General features: G+C 45.2%; 1 long non-coding RNA gene across 6 annotated transcripts in view; it reads left to right on the top strand.

The window, feature by feature from the left end:
* Positions 1-79: 79 nt before the first annotated feature.
* Positions 80-18,211, top strand: part of LOC137847179 (uncharacterized) — a 49,254-nt gene continuing 31,122 nt past the window's right edge. For 2 of the 6 annotated variants that reach the window (XR_011090829.1, XR_011090835.1), the window contains exon 1: positions 80-8,580. This is a non-coding gene — a long non-coding RNA (uncharacterized lncRNA). Of the gene's footprint in view, positions 8,581-14,912; positions 16,426-16,797; positions 17,285-18,211 lie in introns of those variants that run through there. The other 4 variants (XR_011090828.1, XR_011090834.1, XR_011090830.1 and 1 more) reach the window with 4 other exon arrangements.

The raw sequence follows: 18,211 nt of genomic DNA on the forward strand, positions 1-18,211 counted from the left end.
GGGGCGGGGCGGGGCGGGGCCGGGCCGGGCCGGGCCTCGCCCTGCGGCCACCGGAGCCGCCGCCGCTGCTCGGCCCGGCGGGTGCGCGGCCCTCCCGCGGGAGCGGGGTCCGGGCCTCTGCCTCAGGGCGCCTGAGGGGCCGTGCCACGGGGGTTCCCGCCGGGTTCCCGCCGGGTTCCCGCCGGCCGGCGGCGCGCTCCTGGCCACGGGCGGGGCCGAGGGGAGCCGAGCGTGGCTGAGCCATCCCCGCGGTCGCCCGCCCGCCCGCCCGGCGTCCCGCTACGCGGCCGAGGGGAGAAGGGCGCTCCGGCCCTCGCCGCCGCAGCCGCCGCCTCAGCAGGGGCCCCGCGTACGCAGGCTCTGTCTGCGCCTTTGAGGCCGGTCGCGAGCCCCGTAGAAAGCAAGCCAGCAGACAGGCACTGACACGGCTCCCTCACGGCACGAGCCCCGCCGCGAGGCAGCCGCAGGCCGCCGGCCGGGCGGAGCCGCCGAGGCGAGGACGCGGCCACTGCCGGGCCCCGCGCGGCCCCGCGCCCCCGCCTCAGGCGGCCGGCAGGGCCCGGGAGCCGCCTTCGGTCCCGCCGCTCGCCCCCCCCCGCTCCCGTAGGCAGCGAGCAGGGGGGGGGCACCGTGTGCTCGCTCGGTTGCGCGGGGCCTTTCCGCCCTCGCGTTTCGTCCCGGCCTTTTCGTAGCTCCTCGTTTCCGAGCTCCTTTCTAGTCCGCTTGCCTAACCTGGGAGTACGAGCGACTTAACGGTGAGTGGCTTCAGAGCCTCGTAAGGGAGATGGCCTTGGAGTCGTCCGGGAGAGGTGAAGTTCGGTTTGTGCTGTTGTTTTCTGTTTGCTTGTTTTTGGTTTTTTTTGGTAGTGTATGTGCTTCAGCATAGACAAAGTAAAACCTGGCACATTAACTGGGAAAGGTATGTGAGCTTCCTCAGTTACACAAAGCAAATACACTGATCAGGTGTTGTATGCCAGCAAAATATTTCTGAGATGAATTTTAGAAGAACTTAAATAAGCATATTTTGTATTCTTGTTAAGTTAAATGATGATACAGAGGAAGAAGCACTCGATTTTTGTTTCTGTGTAGTATCCAGCTATATTCTAAAGTATCTCTAAATAAGAATATATTTTGGTGGGGGGTTTTGGAGTACAGCAGTGGGGGATATTTAGAGAATCGAGAGTTTCTTCCTGGCAGCTAACTGGGCTGAAAACTTATCTGTTTCTCTCTTCGGTAAAGATCTAGAAAGTGATTTTCCTAGTAGAACCCTAGAGCACACTGGCAATACAATATGCTGCAATTACTTTGGGAGGATAAAACGGCATATTCATCAGAGATCTGAATAGAACGACATGAAGCCCTGTTGTGTCCACATCATACGTTTGGCAGTAATCTTGGAATTTATCGTGCCAAAAAAATAATTGAACCCCACTGAAAGAATAAAAACCAAAAGCACTAGCCTTGAAACAAATCTCTTACCTACCCACATACATAAGCATGTCTGAAATTCTACCACTTAGAGGCACAAGCACAGAACAATACATGATTTGCAGAACAGACGCTGTATACTGCAAAACTTCATGACATATGAAATTGTTTCAGCGTATTAGTAGGTAAAATAGAATGTTATGCAGTTACTCTTCCATGCATCATTCTTGCTGTCAATTCATCTGTCATTTGATCGATTGTGTCCCTTTATTTTATACAGTAATTCAGAGTTGTTTCATAATTGTCACTCAGACAATTTCACAGCAGTCCATAGCCAGGGAACAGGATTTCCCAGGTCACCATTTGTTTAATTCTTGCCATTCTGTCAAAACTCTGCTTAGCTTGTACAGTCACTCTGCACTGAAAACTTCACTACATTGCAATAACTCTCGCTTCAGCCAGTCATTTCCCTCGGCTGAAGAAGAAAATTAATCAAACTGTATGAACATGTGTAGACACAAATGATCTTAGAGACTACATATATAAATATTTATTTTACATATACATTGGCTAAATGACAAACTCTAGGGATGTCAAACTTCAAAATATTTTATTTAAAGGAATAGTGAATAACCATTTATCATCATATCTTCCCTTTGTGTCCTTTGCGTTTATACTGTGAAACTCTCAGCCCTGCCATGCCAGAAAGATTTGGTTAATGCCATAGAAGTTTGACCCTTTCATCTGAACGTGTGGGTAACAACGTTGCTATCCTGGGAAGGCCCCAGCAGAGCAAACTGCAATAAAAATCTTCCTTCAAGTCCACTTCAGTTGCAATTACTACTGTCAAGATCACTGCAGCCTCACTCGTAACTTCTATCTCAGAAAATCTCTGTCAAAGATATCTAGTTCTGCAAGCATACCTTGCACTTTGTGTAATGTTTTGTTCACGTGAACGTATTTATCATTGTACCAAGTCTGCAAAGGTGTTCCCCTCCAAGTTTTTCTATAGAATGCACAGTACTGTGCACGCTTTACGCCAGCACAAAGGACTCCATTAACACAGGTAAGTCATCTTCAGCAGCAGCATAAATTATCAGTAAAGGTGGCATGAGCATTTTTTTTGCATATTAAAGTTGCACACACATGGGAAGGCTGGCCAGTGTAGCTTAGTTGAGGACATGATCCCATCATATTTATCAGACTCACAGACTGGTCAGGGAGGGCAGGGAGTCCCAGGTGCCTCTGGTCCCCCCGGCCCAGCAGCCCCCCGAGCAGGGTGCCCAGCCCCACATCCCGGCAGCTGCTGGAGACCTCCCCGAGGAGCCCCCAGCCCCTCTCTGGGCAGCCTGGGCCAGGGTTGCGGCACCACCTGGCACAGGAGTGTGGCCTGTCTTCAGTGTAGGAAAAATCTTGGAATGTAGCCATAAGGTAGTCTAAGGTAGCTAGTAACTGGCTTGTCTGTGGTTACATAGCAGATTAACCTCACTTTTTAGACATCTGCATCTACAGGATAGGCATTTACATCTGTTATGGCTGTTCTGGACTCCTTGTATCACCAGCATAGAAAAGTGAGCGCTCCAGGGGCAAGGGTAATCTCATTTTAAGTGGATGCTTAAAAGATATCAATACGTACCTTAGGAGTCCTGTTTTCTTCCTATCAGTAATACAGCAAGCTAGGTCTGCAGTAGACATCTCTATCCCATGCCTTCATTTAAACGTTGAATCTCACATCGAATGGCTCGGTAGCTAACCCCTCTCTTTTTCTCACCATCCTTCTGCAGCATCACCTATTTCATCCTCTGCAGAGTTTCCTGCTTGTTTCAGTCTCAAACTGTGGTCAGGAGTATACTTCTCTACATCATCTGCATTTGTTGAAACAAAAATAATTTGTTTTATCCATTAGATGAGCACTCAGCTCACTTCGGAGGAGCCAAGGACACTCCAACAGCAATGCTTTAGTCATGTACCACCTTTCCAAGAGGGAATTTTAATTTGGAGGTGAACATATTTGAAGACTTTGTAAAGAAAGCATGCACATTTCACTTACTCTCTGTCAGTGCCTATGGTAATGACCAGAAATGGTAGACCAGGGATCTCAACAAGCTTTTTATGCATGGCTGTGCAAAGGCAGAACAAGATTCCTCCAAATATTTGAAGTTTTCTGGAAAAGGAAGATCACAGACTGCATTTTTCTATAAACAGTATTCTCGTGGCCTTTTCAGGCCTTTCTCCTGATTTGAAGTTTTTGTCTATCCAGTCCAAGAACAGAAATAAACCCCTAGGCATTACACAGTCAAAGAGGTAACACAGCTTTGCACAGCTAAGGCTGTGTTCAGAACATGGAGTACCATGAACAACCACTGTTTTCACCCCCCACACACACTTGCTTTAACATTCTTAGTGCTATTCCACCTAGAAGAAGAAAGAAACCAAGCCTGTCTGTTTCCTAGGCCTGGGTTGTGACAGTGGGTCTGTTTCCCATGGGACCTGAGCAGGCTGCTGAAATGGGCCTGCTGGAATCTCATGAAGTTCAGCAAACTGAAATGCAAAGTCCTTCACCTGGGGTGGAACAGCCCCATGCACCAGGAGAGGCTGGGGAGTAACCTGGTGAAAAGCAGCCCTGCAGAGGAGGACTTCGGGGTCCTGGTGGACAACAAGTTTGACATAGAACAGCAACAGCACCATCACAGCAAAAAAGTCCAACAGCAGCCTGGGCTGCATTAGGAAGAGTGTCACTAGCAGCTCAGGGGAGATGGGTTTTCCTCTCTACCGTGTAAATAATAACAATTTACATTCTATTCCTAGATTAAACAGGATAGTGCTCTTGCAGTTTGTGGCTTGCACAACCTTATGCATGTTAGATCGCTAGCTGATTCCTTAAAGGTCAGAGGAAAAGAGTTCTGACTAAAAGCTGGCAAAATGTAGTTCTTAAAATTAATTGCAGGATTAACCTACTTGCTTTTGGATGGAAAGCTCCCAACGTCTTTCCAACACCAATACTCAGCAGCAACATAAAAAATTACCATGATCAGCTGATGCTTCCACTAAAATCAGTGGAATTTTTGCTGTTGACTTGAACTGAAAACAACAGTGAATCCTATCTGCATGTTTTAGAAAACAGAAATATTCCATCATCACCCTTGAAACAAAGTAAATGCCCCAGCCTGCTGAGCAAGATTGCTCTGGTGAAGATGTTAAAAGGGTGCTAGAGGTAACCACAAGCAGAGTGTACTCAAGCCTCAGATAAATTTCTTTGTGGAAACGGCTGATAAAGCCATATTTAAAATTATATGCTGAGCTAAGAACGGGAACAGCTGATGTGCCAGCACACAGCCCTTACCATTCCCAGCTGAGGCAGTGGTGATCCTGGAAGAGCTGGAGAAACACTGTGACGTGGCTGTGGGTTGAAGCTCCACAGCCAGATTCCCCAGAGCTCATCTGCCATACCCTGCACTCTGGGAGACCACATTGCTACAGTCTCTTGGTCACCATGAGACCCCTAAAACTCTTTGTATGTGAGTTAATTGCCAGACTGGGGTAAGTAAAGGATCTTGCTGCCTGCCTTGTTAGATCCCTGGAGCACTCTGTTTGCTTTGTTATTCTTCTTTTCTGAACTATTTTGCTCAGTTTTGTCATGGAGAATTGAAAAGTTTTTCCAGGCTGAACTGAACCCAAGCTGAACTTTACTTATGTATCTTTTACCTGAATTGGAATATGCCATAGACTATAAGGCGTTATTGTACAACTGTTTTCTTTTCATGTTTCAAGATAGAGATCAAAAGGATATAAACCAATGAAATAAACCAGGGGTGGAGATGAAATAGCTCAAGAGCAGCTGAACACAATCTCAAGTGTTTAGGATATCATTTTTTTGGTGGTGGTGGTGGTGTTTGTTTGTTGTTTTTTTTTTTCGTATTGATAATCTTCATTCCTGGTAGAGATGTCAATCTAATGGTACAACAGAATCAGGATTATTAGAATTGATCTCTTATTCAGATACCTTCATTCCCCTGCTGGTTTTGCTCTGAGAGGAACCAATCACAGCTTGTCACAGCCTAGTAGCTTAGCACTTTAAAAGATGATTTTAGATGACAGCAGATTCTCCTTTTCTATTCTTCCACTCCTTTAACCTACACAAAGGGATAATAGAGGACACAACATTTTGCAGGTCCCTCTGTGTGTTTCCACTAGACTGACAGAGAAAGGTAATTGCTTTATCCCCACGGGAATCTGTGTCAGACCTATCTCTGGCCACCACACCCACCTGTGGCCACCAGACCCTGTGGTCTCTGTTTCTCTCTGTCTCTTCCACCCTTCTAATTTGCTGGTTTGTGTGTGTGTCTATTTTCTTATGGTAGCCATGAGGTTCCTGTAACGAATGTGAAGATCTGACCCATGTTTCTGAACAGACCCTTCTCCAAAGCAGGCAGTGGAACCAGGAAGTTCCCTTCCTTATATCTGGTATTTTAAGGGGGACGGGAGAGGAGGGGGCAGCTTACTGAATATCAGTAATCCTTTTTTTCCATCCTGATAACTCCCTATACTTTCAATGCAGAAACTAAAAGAAGAGAAGGGTGGATTTCTTAAGAAATCATCTTAAAATGCTTTCTTTTTTACAGTGTGTATGTAAAATATATGTATCTATGTATTTCCAAATGCTTAAGAAAACATCTTAAAATAGTTTCTAATTCTGTGAAAATCAAAACTTTTGGAAGAAGTGCTTGGAAAGCTTCCTTACACCCCCAAATGTCATAGGGCTCACCAGACCCTGTCATGAAGGAGTTTTTCAGCGCAGATGTAATGTATGAATTCTAATACTCTATCGGAGGTGGAAAGGGTGCGTGCATATTTGTGTGTGTGCTCACATAAATAACTAGGTGGCTTTCAGTCATTTGGATGGCATCCAAAGATTTTATCATGGGTACTAGGCTGTCTTAATAATTGTGCGTGGAGGACTCCTCATCACACCTCATCTGAAAACGGAAACTCACTCCTTTAAAGGCCGTATTTCCATGCACAGAAAGCTTCCCTGCAGTCCACCCTGACACACAGGAAAACACCCAGAGACTTCCAAATTACACAAATTAACAGTTAAGAAACAGAACTATCCCTTCGAGCTGTTTTGACTACATGAGTTCACTATTGAGCTCATTGTTTTTTGTTTTTTTCCTATTAAGGAAACAGAAAATGTTTCTTAATTGTAAGAAAATTCTTCGTTTCTGTCCTGAAAATGACATTTTAATTCAAATACAGTGACAGGGAAGTGATGGTTCAGCAAAGAGAGAGCAGAAAACGGTTCACTGGACTGAAACCTTCTTGAACTAGCAGGGACTGACAGCCTTTTCATTTGAGAAAATACTTGCCATCATCGTTCCAGTTACTAGTGGGTTGATGCTCACTCAGAAAAACATGATCGTATTGCTGGAAGTATGAGCAGAGATGCCAAAGAAAGTGTGAATATATAGTGCTCACCAATCTCTCACACATCTAGAAATGCATCTTCATAAGGCACTTATTTGTACAAAGATCCATCGACAGGATCATAAATTTCTTATAAACGTAATGAACCAAATAACTGTCTCGGATCCTGCCAAGCAACAGATGGCATAGGTTTCTCTGTCATTATTCTCAGAAAAATGCCATCACATTTTTCAGAGGTCTCAGCCCGGAAGTCTAAAACCCTGTGACTATCCAGCGCCCATGAATGTGTCCTTCAGCCTGCAATGCTGTGAGCCCTTGGATACGCCAGAGACCACAATCCTAGGAGACGGGGGAAATAAAATGGAAAAAAAATTAGGCCACAGTGAAGCCTTTCTAAAAAGTGCTGGGGGAACCATTGCTTATTGTGCTAGTGACAAAATTCTGAGGTGTGTTGTCTTGTATTTAGCAATTCTGAGCAGGAATGGAAGCGACTGTATCCGTGACTGAAGTGTAAGATACAAGCAGGTCTTAAAGAGAAGTCTGCAATACTGCGGACTATAGGCAGCACTTACCTGCCTGGGCTCTTCCCGTCTTAATGATTAGTCACTGATTTTTATGTGTATCCATGCGAACACGCATATGTGCACAGACCCAAACTACCTTACCTTTCACAATAGACAGGCATGTGCTGAGGCAGACAGCGCTTTTTTTTGGAACCATGACACTGCATTTTTAGCACAGCTTTATAAAGCTTCTCATGCAAGTGAAAGGCTCACTCCTTGTTAAGTAGCGTGTCACAGGAAACCAAGGAAAGGAAAACCACTGTGCACCTCTTGTAATTTCAAATTTATCAAATCGGTGAAACAAGGGTGTATTTTCAGAAATCTTTAGCAATATTTTTACTGATAACTCTGTTTCGCCTCTACAAGGACATCTAGAAGTAGTAAAATCATTTTTCTTTTTGCATGAAGAGTATCTTAAAATGTACTGTAGCTTTAAAGAGGCAATTAGTATTTTGACTCCATGTTATTAATTCCTTCATTTCCCTCTTGCAGCCTTGAGGATTCTCTCTTGTTCCTCCTCCATGTCCAGGAATCCATGTATGAAGCGTATTACTTAATTTCAGTTACAATGTTAATTACAGAAGACAAGCGGTTACTGAATCTTGCACCATAATTAATCAACCTGATATTTACTTACTACATTGTTCCTACCGGATTAAGCTGTAGCTAGACAAGCAGGGCAAGGAAAGTGAGTGACAGAAGCATTATCATGGCACACTGCCTCCCATTGGGAAAGTTCGTCTTCCTTCTGAAAGAGACGCCTTCAGGGATCATGTAATTTGAATTCCCTGTGAATTTGGTGTCATCTTAGCTTGACCAGCTCTGGAAGAACATATTAACCTCCCCTTGTGATTTTCAGAAAACCATTCTAATTTAGCAAGTAATTAAGGGTCACATGTAGGATAAAGAGCTGGATAAGCTTGGATTACGCACAGGAAGCTTTGTCTCCACAGCAACCCCGGCAGAGAGCTGCTGGCGCCGGGGTCAGGCCGTCACTGAAGCCCGCGCTGCATTTCCACCTGGTGAGCCAGTGCTGGAAACAAACGCCCGCAAAGGCGGTCATCGCCAAAAACTCCAGGACAAAGGCTGCAGCCAGTGGGAGCGTTCTGCTGAGCGAGGTCGAGAGAAGTCCACAACAGTGACGCTTGACAGACCCCATGTCTTTGTAAGCGAAAATTTCTGCGGTCATCATCCATGGCTTTCTCTCAGTGTGAAGCAGCCGGTGTCTGCGCAAGCTGCCACCGCTAACGCTTGGCCTCCGAGCCTGACGTCAGCCTCTGGCTGGCTGCGGGCCATGCCCACGGGCAGCAGGGCACAGGGCACCCCAGCTCAGGGCATGGCTCCCCATCGCAGGGCTGCAGGCTCTCGGAGACAATCTCCTAGATCTGTTGGGGCGGGCACGGTGGGTTAACTCCACAGGCATGGCTAAAACATCCAAGCAGGTCATTCGGACACGTACCTTTTATTTTTAGCTTTGAAACCAAGAAAATCGTTTTTCTTTCTCGCTCTGGAGAAACTTTCAGATTTCTATCCAATTTAAAATCAACTCCCCTGACTTCAGAAATTCCTTGTTCTCACCAGCATTTCTTTCTATGAAAATATACAGGCTTTCCAGTGGAAGAGGCTTTTTAAAAAGCAAATAAGTTAACATTTTCTGTTAACATGCTGACATTGCTTAATGTAAGAAACATTAGGGAATCCAATTATTGTGCTATAAAGCAGCATTACTGAAGTATTATAGGGTACAAAGAGTAGGAATGACCTATTGGATATGAAATGCTTTCTCAGTTCATTTGTACCTTAGCTATTTCCTATGATCTGTGAGGGAAAGAACCTCGCAGGTTTTTTTCAAAGCTCTCTTCAGAACAAATAAGCATTCTCTACTTTTTGCTAAAGTCGGATGACATTGTCATACTACCCATTTTAATAGTTGGGCCATTCTTGGATCCAGAATGCAGGTGCATCTAACTTTATACCATGCTTTTTGGAAATGCATCTCCGTTGTGGATATATAAATGAGGACAATTTTTATTTCACCTTCTCTGCTATTTTCATGTGCAGCCTTTGTTTCACATTAGACCACCGCTGCTGGCACTGTGGGAATTGAGACACTCCACTCTCTCAAACATATACGTTAGAACTTGCCATAAAAAGAAGACTGTGATGAAGGTGAGCTAAGAACCTGTCACATTTGTGGCAGCCACTGGCCCCAGCAAGTCTGCAGTGAGCATTAAGTATACTGCTGCTCACAGAAAACTGACCAAAGGAGAGCACTGCATGGAGGAGAGATCTGGAAAACACAGCTATCAGTAAAGGCACACTTCTAACATCAGTGAAGATTAGATGAAGGGGAGCACAGCACAACCCATAAAACATAAAAATGGTTCTTTAAAAAAAAATGAAAAAAAAAAAAAAACACAAAACAAAGGAATTTACCTTCTATGTCAACAAGTAACTGTTAAAAAGAATAGTGGCTTTAAATGAGTATTGTTTTTAAACAGGAAATTTTGTATTTGTTACAACTGCAGAGTACCTGGAGAGAGTGCTGACAAGGCATAGCACCTCTGCAAAAGCTTTATTAGGAAAAGTGTCTGTGCTGCAGTGTCTGCTTGGCACTATACAGGACAGATCATCTCTGAGAATTCCTTCCTTTCTTGATAATCCTTGCTCTGCTTGATTCTTCATATTTCACAGTTCCAGGCTAAAAAAAAAGTCACAATAGTATATAGTTCCTCAAGTGGTATTACCAGGACAGTTAAAGGACTTGAGCAGTGTTGTTAGTAAAATTTGTTTGCATGTAAAAATGCTGTACAGGCTGAGATAGGGACAGAGAACATTTTTTCTCTGGTTATTTTACTATTTTATTTATCATGCTACATCTTTGGTTCCCCTGGCCTGGACTAACATCAGAGTTTCTAAAATTAAGTATCCTTGTTCAAACATTATTATGATACCATTTTGTTGCAGAAAATGTTCTGTGGCTCTTCTCTTGGCTGCGAGTTGTCTACCATACCTTGTTGTGCACGGTATGCTATTGCAGGTGACTTCTGGGTGAGCTAAGGCAAAGCTTCAGCTGTGCCAAAAATTGCTTGGAAGTTCACTGGTATGAATTTATCTTGATATGGAACAAATAAAAATATCCTGCCTGACTTAACAAAGTTCAGGCTGCAAAGTAATTTTTGTACCTATCTTCATATTGGTTCTATTAGTGTATTTAGGCAGGATCAGAATCCCAATGCCACTGAGATACAAGGAAAGCTTAACCTGATTCCTGGCAGGACTCAGTTCAGCATCTGATCTAGCAGATGTACCAGCCAAAATTTTACCAAGGGTAACAAGTGAGCCCTAGGATCAAGTCAGACATTCCACAACTTAAGTAGTGGGAAATGTGCAAACAAGGTTATGGTGAAGCTTTGTAGCTTCCACATGGCTCTCAGATACTCTTCAGCAAGCGGTCAACTTCCACAATGGTTCCATTCCAGCCCTTTTCTCTTTAGCACTTTTATTAAGGAAATACTGTTAATGCTGGTGTTCCATAGTAAAGGAAGCAAATGCTTTTCACTGTGCAGAAGGCTTTGTGTTCATATTTGCTCCGGTTCCCAAAATAAATAGCAGGCTAGTTAGCAAAATCATGAGTATGAGGTGAAGGCAAGGCACATCCTCCTCAGCCACCATTTTAGGGATGCCATCACAGATTTAAAAAAATGGCAGGAGACACCATTTGCTAATTATTATTCCCAGATCAAAACTAAACCTTAGAAATAATGCTTAGTCATAAATTAATGAAGGGCATTGCTCTTTCTGTGACCTACTTAGTAGATGAGGCTAGATTTCGAAAAGATGCATAAATTGGTTGGCTAATTCCACAGACACATGAATTAATGAATTGCTAAGAGCCTAACATGCTTTAAAAGTCAAATGGCTTAGCCTAAATGTGGCCTAAAGCTGCAGAAACCTATGGTAGTAATTGATATTTTGATAGTTTTAGCTTTCATAAACATCCACTGGAAATTGGTGGGGGTATCTCACCATGCAAGGATCCTTTTTGGACCCCAGGAGGCAAGTGCAGTGGCACAGAAGCTCATCCTCTGTCTCATTCTTACCTTCTTTTGTGCTTTACTCAGTTCTAGGGCTGCAGGCTGACAACATTCAGTCAGCTCTTCCCTGATCTTGTTGAGTATTTTAAATACTGAACATCATCACCACAGTGAGAGCCCCCTTCTAACACACTCTCCTGCAACTCTGAATGGCTAATTTTGAGTTACATTTTATTAAAACGAGCAATTGTCCTGTTCATCTTTATCTCAAGCAGGGACGAGCTGAGCTGATTTAAAAACATCTGAACCTCTTTGAGCATTAAAAGTTGACAAATTTAGAATCTTTTAAAGCAAATGACCTGGAAGTGAACCATGAAAAACATGGAAGCACCCCCAGCTTTGAACTTTGGCTTCTTGAGCACAGCCTCTGGACAAGCTGCTCGTGTGATCCTCAGCACAGCACAACGCAACTAGCACCACACAGTTTTCTCACTGCTTCCCCACTCTACTTGATGAGTCCTTTTCACTTGCCAGGCATCTACCCCATGCTTGGAGTCTCACCTCTGCTACATTCGTTCTCTCGTTTGCTTTACTTCACCTCCCCTCCTTCCTGTTTGCTTTCTCCAGGATACTTATCTGCGTCCTGACAACAGGCCTTCCCTCAGCAGTTGGACACATTTCTAGATACTTCATTGTTTCTCTAATGCAATACAACTGTCAGTCCTAATGGGGAGGACAATATAAGGAATGATCAATCCCTAAAGCATCACTTGATGGCTGAAGGACCGTCCAGATTGTTTTCACTGCAAGCATGCACTTTACCCCTTTAGTTTCTACATGCAAGCAGGAAGGAGCTCTTGGTAATTTTGGTACCCAGAGGATAATTAATCAGATAAAAGCCACATTCAGTTTAACTGTCGAGAATTTTACTGCTCGAAGTAGAAGCAATGTGCAGAATTCAGGGGAAAACATACACTTATGCACTGAGACATGCTCACAGCATCCTGGTCACTCAACTGACTGGCTTCCAGGGACCTTGGATGTCAGGGCTCCTGACCGCAGCAAGCGTGCAGCTGTGCAGGCTGGGCTGCCCCAGCCACCCCACAGCAGCGCTGGGTCACCACACGGGTCCCTGCAGAAGGGCTCCAGAGTGCGCGTCCAGCTCTGGACGTGCGTGCCCCAGCCCTGCCCGCTCTGCCCATCTGGACTGTGGCTGTATTGTCTGGTGGCATTAAAACCCCATCCCTTCCATTTGCAGCAGTTCCCACTGAGCTTGGCTGCATCTCCATCGTCTTTCTTCAGTTGCACTGGAAGCTGCAAAGCCTGTTTCAGCCTACCTGGCAACTGTTTTTAGCATCCAGTGTTACCTAAAGGATGGAGATACTTCTTAGTACATTCAGTATTATAGAAAGAGGTCATGCATTTCCCAACATTGCACTTCTATTCTTTTTACCAGAATAATTTTATTGAAGATAAGTAGTGTTGTTTCACAGGAGCCACTTCTCACCTTTCTCTGAAACAATGATCACTTTTTCTGCAATGCTGAGCTTGTGACTGTCACTGCATGCAGTATCCTGGAGAATCCAGTTCCGGAGTTGTGAAGTCTGTTCCTTATTGCTGGTATGCTCGTTAGTTTCCAGTCACCACTAACCAAATGACTAGGCTCTAGCAGCAGCACCTTGCCTGATGCTGTACTTTAACTCCTGGAAAGGCAGTAGCGTGTAACAGGAGCACTTTAACAGCTTGTGAGATACTTCCCCAGTGAGCATAGCACGGAAACACAACTAGAAGATGAAGCTTGAAAAATCAGGCGCCTTTTGCTTTGCACACTTCACCAACTGCTGCTTTTGCTTTTTCAGGCAACCTGCATTCCCATGCCTTCCTTTAGTCAGTCAGTCCAGCTCACCGTATGACCATTGCCATCAGTCCTGTAGCTTTTCCAGCTGCTCACTGTGCCTGTGGTGTCTCAGGACACGGTAAAGGGCATCTGGGCCTGACTCCCCAGCAACCTCTGTCCTGGGCAACCTATGCAGAAGAGGGGTTGGAAAGGACAAGAGTAAAAACCTGCCCACCTTTCCCTAGGGTTATTTCCAGACTTGCTGTATTTTCAGAGCCTCCTGTGATACCTTTCAGGTATTTTCTTCGGAAACTGCAGTTCCTTACTGTCACCCCTTGGGCCTTTTCCTTTCACGTGAACTTCATGAACAGGCTTTACTTCCTTTGGAGGGGACTTAATTATTAAACATTAGCCTAAGAGTGTTTGTGGTGAACTGACATTTCCAAAACAACCAATATTCAGGAAGAGACATTTTCAGACTTTATTGTACAGAGCAGCAGGAATAAGGATGAGGAAAGGCAGGGAAGTTTCACTCACCTGCCTCTCCTGTGCTACTTGCTTTCCCTGGGGACATTATCAGCGGCAGCAGTGGCAGGCAAGTGGCTTTTCCACGTGAGGTGCTGTGCCACCGTACCGGGGATACAGAGGGACAGCTGACAAATCCCCTCTCAGGTCAGAGATGACAGATGTGTTGTCCACTGGTGGTAGGACCCACTGGCTCAGGTTCACCTGTGAGCTGGCCTGAAGGTACACCAAGGAACCAGTCCCAGCAGAAACAAAAGGTGCAATGCTAATTACAGGTGTGATACTGCCTTTGCCGTGTGACATCTGCTCCATGCACTTTGCAACCACTAAACTGTTTGCCACTTCTGCAGGAAAAGATAAGGCTTCCAGACCCAAACCTACCAACAAGGGGAGGTGGTTTAAGGCACCTTCATCTCCCGTGTTAGGTGTAGTAGTGCTGCATGTGCCCCCAGGCTGCAGCTGATGAGGCAACAGCCAGAGCAATAACGCCACCATCCAGCAGGACTGGGAACAGTAGGAGCTGGGTAGAGACCTTGGCTCTCTTGCCTCTTCATTCCTTAGGACCAGGATCACCTTCACCTTCAGAAAATGAAGGTCATTCCTATTTAAATGTGTGCACGTGCTCATTAGGAAGGGAGGGGGCCTGGGAAGCACCTTGCTAACAGCAGCCAGGCGAAAAGTAAACGGGGGGAGGAAATGGAAAGAGGGTAAGATATGTTTAAGGATTACATCTTGGCATGCGCAGCATGTGATTTTACAACCCATGTCATACTGGTTTGGGGTAAACCAGAAACTATTAATCCCATGGGAAACACAGGAAACCCAAGGGACTACCTCCTGCAAGCATTCTGTGAGAACACAGCAGGTAGCAGTGGTGGGAGTGTAGATCTCTGCAGGCGCAATCATACCTGCTGTGGAAAACACATGAAGATTTTTAATTTTTAAGTACATAAACTAGGAGCAGGGGGAAGAAAATATATTTGCTAAATTAGCCTTAAAGGGAACCAAGTTTTTTTTGTTGTTGTTGTGTTTTTTGTTTGTTTGTTTTTGTTTTTTTTTAGTTCTGCATGTTCTGGGGCTTTTGAGAGCAAAGAACTCCGCTGAGCTTTAATAGGTGGATGGCTCTAGGAACACGTTTAGAGGAATTAATTGTAACTGTCCCCTAGAAAGTTTCTTTCTACCAGCCAGCAAGAAATCCCTCGTTTTCATGACAACCAAAAGAAAAGCAAGTGCCCATGCATAAGATTGAACAGAATCCTGTTTAGAATGTGAATAGGGGGACAAATTACCAGGCATAAACACCTCCCCATGTAACTGGCTGTTTGCAAACTAATTGGTCTTTCCAACTGATGAGAAAAAAAAAAAAAAAAAAAAGATAAAAGTGATGAAAGGGGGAGCCTTGACTGTTGATTTCTCCTCAGCATGAATAGACCATCTGAGTTGTCTTAACAAAAGATGCATCGTTCTTGTATGTTTTATAGTTTTATCTGCTTCGTCCTCATTTTTATTTTTATTATTTTTTTTTGTCCAATATGAAACTGTTCAGCCAAGAAGTTTTGAATGATTTAGAGAACTGGCTGGTGGTACTGAGTCTGTGACAGAGGGGACGAACTTGTCATCATCGGCCAACTTCTCTCTGGAACCCATATGTATGATGTACATGTGAAAAATGCAACCTTGCACCTACTGAAAGATCACGCCACGTGTCTGTGTAGACTATATATAAGCAGATTCAGAAATGGCAGATTGTTTTCAGCAGTGATGTTTGCAGTGTCCCGTTCAAATAACTTGCAGGATAATTTTTGCACGTTGCCAGGCGACATCAGCACTAGACCAGCTGCTTTTTGTACGTTCTCGCTAGGACTCAGGAACGCTTTCACTAGCAGGGAATTCCAGAATTGGTGTAGAAATTCAGGAGGCAGTATCAGCCCACCTACAAAATAGGTGTAAGATGCAGACTATTCAGCATCACTCAAAGCCTTTTTTAGGAAATGTGTATGGATATGGCAAAACTGGGATCTAGGAGCTCCAGATGCAGTTATAGTTAACCATGCAGCCTCTTGCAAGAGGTTTAACACTATGTACTCTAATCAAAATACTTTGCATAAAACTGGCAAAAAAAAAAAAAGTAAGAAACAAACAAACAAACATGCAAAGCATTATGGAAAAAAAAAAAAAAAAAAGTATCCATCTTTTTATTTTCTTCATGGGTTCAAAATATTTAGGGTATTTCCATGTATGAATTGTTACTGAAAACGACGTCCGAGTTATTAATTGCATACCCTGTTTTAAGTAGCAAAAGACCAAAGTTTAAGCTTGCAAAACGCCAAATGCCGAAGCAAGGAGAACGGCAGCACGCTCGCCGCCGAGCAAGGGCGCCTCTCCTAAAGGGGCTCGTGCCTCGCCTCCCCGGGACAGCGAGCTCGGAACCCGCAGCCTGCCGTGCTTCCGGGGCGCAGCGCGGGCACAGCGTGCTGCCGTGCCGGGCCGGGCCCTGCCGCCGTGCCCAGGCGCTGCCGGCCTTTCCCTTGGCGGCGGCCGCGGCTGGCACGCGGGCGGCAAAGCGGCGAGGGACGAACGCGGCCGCCCCGCCCGTGCTTTTCTGCGCCAGGTGGGTGTGAGCTGCCCCCCCGCAGCCTCTGTCGGCGGGTGAGAACCATCTCTGCGCGGTTCTTACCCGAGCCCCTGCGGCCACGGGGCCCGCGGCCGGGCACCCGGCACCCGCCGCAGCCCGGCCGCACCGCGTGGCAGCGGCGCGGGGCGCGGCGAGGCCGGGCGAGGGGGCGAGCCCGCAGCCCGCAGCCAGCCGCCGGCCTGCCCGCGGCGAGCGGGGCGCGGCTGCGGGCCCGGCGCTGCCCCTTCCTCACACGGCTCGGGGCAGCGCAGGGCTGTGCCCGAGCTCAGGCGCGGCCCTTCAGCTCTCGGCTGTGGCAGGGACGCGGCTGTGCGTGCGTTCGTGTGCGCATACGAGGCGGAGGGGTTGCTGGGGTTTTGGGGTGGGGGGTGCTAAGGCCTCATTAACTCCACTCACGCTGTCTTACTCTGTTTGCCAGTGCTTAAGCACCGCTTTTTAGAAAAGCAACCAATTAGCACCTCATCAGCTCCAATTAGAGGAGACAAAAGCAGTGTAAAGATAACTCAATGAGAGGGGGTGGCACAACATCATGTAATCTCTTAAGACAGCAGTGAGCATTCACTGGCTGAGCTGTGCCGGGCCTATTCACCTTTTTTTTTTTTTTTTTTTTTTTTTCTTCTCTCCTCTGGATGCATTTAAGACTTTTTCCTTTTTTTTTTTTTTTTCTTCTCTTCTGGGAAGCCGGGCCTCCCAGGAGTCCCAGAGTCTCTCATTCAGGGCTACCTGTTTACAGCTCACCGAACAGAAGGACCTAAACAATCCTATATTGTACGCCTGGTGCTTCCTTAAACTTAGGCCTCCACAATGACATGTTTTCAGAAGCTGGGCAGAATAAGTTAAAGGCTGGCTTTATACTCATTAAGTGTTCTACTTGTACTGTCTTCTAATTACATGGCAGGGCAACAATGTATTTTTTTTCAATGGAGTTCTTTGGAGCAGTTAATTTGGTGCCTGTACTAAATGCCCCAAAACATTAATTAGTGTGGAAGGAACCCTAATTTCCTCCGTGGCTTTCCTCTCCATTTACTTCCCTTGTTTTCACATAGGCTTGGATGAGCCTCTATAATGAAATTACCTCATTAATGCCTTTATTCTTGCAGAGTAACTCATTCAAGATCTACCATTTAGTTTTAATTTAATGCTGTCAAAAGCAAAAGGTGCATTCATGTCTTTGATTAGTGCTTTTTTTTTTCCTCTCTAAAGAGTGGACAGATTTAAATTATTAAGATGGCAAGTAGTGAGTTATAATTGGATACAAGCAGCACTTCAGTGAATATTAAATGCTTTCAAAGCCTGGCCTATGTGGTCTGCTGACTATTAACTGTGTCCAATGAGTTACTCTGTGGGTTTTGAATTAAGGGCACCTTAGCTACTGTGAAGCAAATTAAGTTTAATTTTGTTTATAAAAAACAGTGAAGTTGCATTTATCAACATGACATTTAGTTGTAGCAGAGTTCAGTTTTTCCCATTATGCTGTACTGACCGCATCACTTGGTTCCTCCTGCTAGCGCAGGGTCTCATCCCATATGTCACAGTCATGCAAAGCCTAGCTGGAGACCTGTTTGTGTATGGGCAGCAGGATACAACCTTTCGTTTGCAAGAGCTCCTCAGTTCTCAACGTTGTCAAGAAGAAATCACCCCAGCCACACATGACTGCACTTTTTCTTTCCTCCACACTTGTGTAATGCTTTCCAGGCACCAGTCTCATAATATTTTTCAGAGATGGGGACAATTTCACCTAAAACAGAACTGAATTAAAAAA

This window comes from Anas acuta, chromosome W, assembly GCF_963932015.1.
Source record: "Anas acuta chromosome W, bAnaAcu1.1, whole genome shotgun sequence".
In the NCBI taxonomy this organism is placed as follows: Eukaryota; Metazoa; Chordata; class Aves; order Anseriformes; family Anatidae; genus Anas; species Anas acuta.